Consider the following 5,234-nt stretch of genomic DNA (forward strand, 5'->3'; position numbering starts at 1 on the left):
GCTTGGCTTTTATATATATAGATAGATTCTCCAAATCATAAAGTATAAAGCAACACTTCAATTTATAAAATGGACAAGAGATCTGAATAACTATATCACAAAGAGGGTATTCAAGTAGTCAATAAGTATATCTAAAACTACTAGACATTATTATTCATTAGGGAATTGCAAATTTAAATCACAATGAGATATCAATACTGACTCAATAGAACAGTGATGGCGAACCTATGACACATGTGTCAGAGGTGACACGTGAACTCATTTTTTTTTGGTTGATTTTTCTTTGTTAAATGGCATTTAAATATATAAAATAAATATCAAAAATATAAATCTTTGTTTTACTATGGTTGCAAGTATCAAAAAATTTCTATATGTGACACGGCACCAGAGTTAAGTTAGGTTTTTAAAAATGCTGACACGCCGAGCTCTAAAGGTTCGCCATCACTGCAATAGAATAACATTGTTTTTAACCAATAATACTAGTGTTGGTGAGGATGCAGAGCAAATAAGATGCTCATACATTGCTGGTGGGAATATATATTGATATGAATATATTAGAAAACTATCTTGCAATATTAAATAGGGCATATTATACTTCAATCCTATGACCCAGCATTTCTACTTGGAGGCACATTCCCAAGAGTAGAAAGTATATATGTCCATCAAGAGACAGAAAGGGCCAGTGTTGCTCAGTGCTAGAGAGTTGTTCTGCTCACTGACAGGTTGCAAGATTGATTCTAGGTCAGGGGCATGTACTTGGTTTCCAGGTTGGATTCCTGGCCCTAGTCCTGGTGCATACACGAGGCAACTAATCCCTGTGTCTCTCTCACATTGATGACTCTCTCTCTCTCTCTCTCTCTCTCTCTCTCTCTCTCTCTCTCTCTCTTTCTCTCTCTCTCTTTGGCTAATCCTGAGAATATCTTTCCCATTGATTTTGAGAGAGAGAGAGAGAGAGAGAGAGAGAGAGAGAGAGAGAGAGAGAGAGAGGAAGGATATTACTGAAAGTTTTATTCATAACTCTCCCCAAGTGAAAGGAATCTATACATCCTTCTAAAAATAAATATTGGATATAATAATACAATGTGACACTATCCAATAAAAAAGGAATAAGCTACTGCAACAAATAGATTCATCTCACTGGCTAATACTAGGAAAATTAAGCTGAATATAAAACACTATATTCTGTATTATTTAACTTAAAGTTCAAGAATAGACAAAATTAATGATTTCTACTATGATTATAAAGTATAAAGTTGCAAGAGACAATTTCTCCCACCTAACAATAAGAACAAGCCAGGTAAATGACAAAATTATAGCTTTTAAAAAACCCACCAAAGAAGAAAAACAACCACACCAGACTCACCACACAGGTGTATTCATAGCTATGATTTATTTTTGCAAAAAGGTACAGCTAGATCAGCTAAGTAAAAATGCATGAATAAAATCAGGAGGAAACCAGAAGTAAGCTTCCAAAAGTCCTTTCCCAGTGTAATGATACAGGATATGCTGCGTTCCCCAGCAATGAGTTGTGGCAATGTATATGAAATGTCTGTCAGGAAAGCTCATTAAAAAGTCAGTCTTCATGGTTTTTGTTGGATGTTGGTCACACAGCATGTGCCAAAACTCCAGACCCCCAGAAGGAAAGCAGGTGTTTAGTATAAACCGTATCATTTTCATAATGAGTTTAAGAACAGTGAGTATCAATGAATAGTGGGAACCCTCTTGAAATCCAAGTTTTTAGATGTCAGGTGAGGACCAACTTTTAAAGAAGTTCTGTTGAAAGATAGCAAGACAGCCATCTTATCTCTTTTCTGAACACCCACAAATTGGAAAATACTGGGGATTTTGCAGACGGGGGTCACCGTTGGTAAGCAGCCTAACAAAGTTGTTTACGAACTCCTGGGTGTACTCTTGACCTGTACATGTGTGAATCTAATCCTAATCAACATACCAGAGACCTAGAGAACTGAGCCTAGCTACCCAGACTGGCTTCTGAGAGGTGAACACACAGGACAGATCTGAACAGCATTGCAAAAGCTTTGAAAGCTGAACTGACATCAGAACCACAGACACCAGAAGGCAGGTTAGAACATGTGACGTGGAATGAACCAGGCCATTTGCCTGCTAAAGCAAAATATGGACATTCTCCCTAATATTTACAATAATCAGAGTCATAACTTAATATTCAGAAAATCAAGCATATAATAATAAAAATAGTGCTCAGCATATAAAAAAACACAAAAGCCTTAACTGGAATGGGAAAATACAGTCAATAGACACCAACAGAGAGATGACACAGATTTTGGACTTTCCAAAAAAGACTTTTAAAAAAAAAAACTGCTAAAAAAATGTTTGAGCAATTTGCAAATGCTCTGGAAACAAAAATTAAAATATAATGTATCAGCAAATAAATAGAAGATATAAAGGACCAAACTGAAATTTAAAAATGGAAAAAGACAATAACCAAATTATAAAAGTTTCCCAGAAAGCACCCTCTCTAATCCGGGACATCCCTCTCACAATCCTGTACCACTGGCTCCTAACTGCTCACCTGCCTGCCTGCCTGATCACCCCTACTGACCCCCCTGGCAGCCTGATCACCCCTAACCGCTTCTGCCTACCACCCTGGACACTCCCAACTGCCCCCTGCCAACCTGCTTGCCCCCAACTGCCCCCCTGCTGGCCTGGTCACCCCCAACTGCCCCCTGGCCAGCCTGGTCACCCCTCACTGCCTCCCTCAGCTGGCCTGGTGGCCCTTAACTGCATCTCCCTGCTGACCTGGTCGCTTCCAACTGACCCCTTCGCCTTCCTGGTCATCCCTCACTGCCCCCCTCTGCCGGCCTGATCCCACACAGCCTGCTGTTCAGTCATTTGGTTGAGTCTCACTAACCCCCCTGCTGGCCTGGTTGCCCCACACAGCCTGCTGCTCAGTCGTTTGGTCATCCCTCACTAACCCCCCTGCCGGCCTTGTTGCCCCACTCAGCCTTTTCAGTCATCTGTTCAGTTGTGATGGCCCCTGGCTTTTTTTATATATAGATTGTAATTGATGTCAAAGTTTTATGCAGATTTGGAAATCTAGAGGAATGGGTCCTGAATTTGATACTCCAAAATACAGATGAGAAAAGTCTTATTAAGCAGCAAACTTAAGTAATGTATTTAAGAGGACCAAGAATAACTTTACTCCAAACCTTAACAACCCATTAAAATAAATAATTTTCATATCAGAAGGCAGGACCATAAGTATAAACAATTTTCAGTGATACATAAAAAGGATGCTTCCTCTAGCACATGAAACTTTTAGGTCAGGGCTATTATTATTATTACTAGAGGCCCTGTGCACAAAAATTTGTGCACTCGGGGGGGTTCCCTCAGCCTGGCCTGTGACCTCTCGCAGTCTGGGACCACTCGGGGGATGACCACCTGCTGGCTTAGGCCCGCTTCTCGGAGGATTGGGCTTAAGCTGGCAGTCAGACATCCCTCTGGCAGCCCGGGAGCCCTTGGGGGATGTCCATTTGCCAGCGGGGAGCAGGCCTAAGCTGCAGTCGGACATCCTTAACGCTGCTGAGGAGGCAGGAGAGGCTCCCAACGCCACCACTGTACTGGCAGCCATCAGCCTGGCTTGTGGCTGAGCAGAGCTCCTCCATGTGGGAGCGCACTGACCACCAGAGGACAGCTCCTGCATTGAACGTCTGCCCCCTGGTGGTCAGTGTGTGTCATAGTGATCAGTCATTCCCAGTCGTTCTGCTGTTAAGGTCAATTTGCATATTACCCTTTTATTATATAGGATAGAGGCCTGGTGCATGGGTGGGGGCTGGCTGGTTCGCCCTGAAGGGTGTCCCGAATCAGGGTGGGGGTCCCACTGGGGTGCCCAGCCAGCCTGGGTGAGCAGCTGATGGCTGTTTTCAGGCTGGCCAAGCCCCCCTGGTGACAGAAGTTCCCAGACTTTCCTCTTTTTTTTTTTTTATTCTTGGATTTCTTTACCTTCTATAATTGAAACTTTGTAGCCTTGAGAGGAGCTCAGAGCCGATCAGGGTGGGTGGGAGGGAACCTTAGCTTCCTCCATTACCAGGGGCAACCAAGCCTCCTGCTTGCTCCAGCTCAGTGGCCACGGCTGGCTGAAAGCAGGTATCTGGTGTTTATTTACCTTCTATAATTGAAACTTCATTGCTTTGAGTAGAGCTCAGAGCCGGCCACAGCAGGTGGGAAGCTTGGCTTCCTCCATCACTGGGCAACCAAGCCTCCTGCTTGCTCCAGCTCCGTGGCTGCTGGCTGCCATCTTGGTTTGGTTAATTTGCATATAGTCACTCTGATTGGCTGGTGGGAGTGACTTAAGGCATAGCAAAGGTATGGTCAATTTGCATGTTTGTCCTTTATTAGTGTAGATTATTATTATTATAGCAAATGAATTTACTGCTATTTCTCAAAGCTCACTTTTTCATATACTCACATATTTCAAATTACTTTTACCATTAACTTTTGTCTAAAATATTGTTCGCGTCTTTAAGACTAGAAATTTTGAGGGTTTATGACTAAATGTGGCTGTTGGCCTTATATACCAAATTATCATTTAAATGCCTATGACTGAAAATTAAAGATGAAAACACAAAAAGAATTTATTTAGTTTAGAGGTGTTGGGTTGAGAAGCACTTTCTTTAACAGTGTAATACATGAATGAACCAGATGAAGGCAGATAATCTCCCAGTAGATGACAAACATTTTGGCCTACCCTCATTTTGAAATATTTTTAAGCTCAAGGAAAGGAAAATTTGTCCTGAAGATTCCAAGAATGGGCTTTTCTCTGAAAATGTTATTCTATATTTCAGAGCTGAAAATATGTGTCATCTAAAAGTAACTCTAGGACTTGGGTACTATATCAAAAGTAGGAAGGCATACATGAAGGAGGAAAAAGAAAAAAATCCAAAAAAGTATACACACTTAGGATTATGCGAGTTTCCAGTTGTAGAAGGGGTAAGCCAGGTGCTCAGCAATAAAAAGAGGGTCTATTATGTATTTTAACATTTTCACAAGGTTAAGGAGTAAAAAAAAAAAAATCAGCATTATCGAATCAGCATGCTTCAATGCTAACAAAATGGAATAAAAATATTCACCTATGCTATTTGACTTCCAAGTTTATAAAATTAGTGAACTGGTGGAATAGGTTATTACCAGATTAATATAGAGACAATGAACATGTTTTATTGTCTTTAATTAGACTTAGTACTATTTATCACTTA

Source organism: Myotis nattereri (genome assembly GCF_964212035.1).
Source record: "Myotis nattereri genome assembly, chromosome: 3".
In the NCBI taxonomy this organism is placed as follows: domain Eukaryota; kingdom Metazoa; phylum Chordata; class Mammalia; order Chiroptera; family Vespertilionidae; genus Myotis; species Myotis nattereri.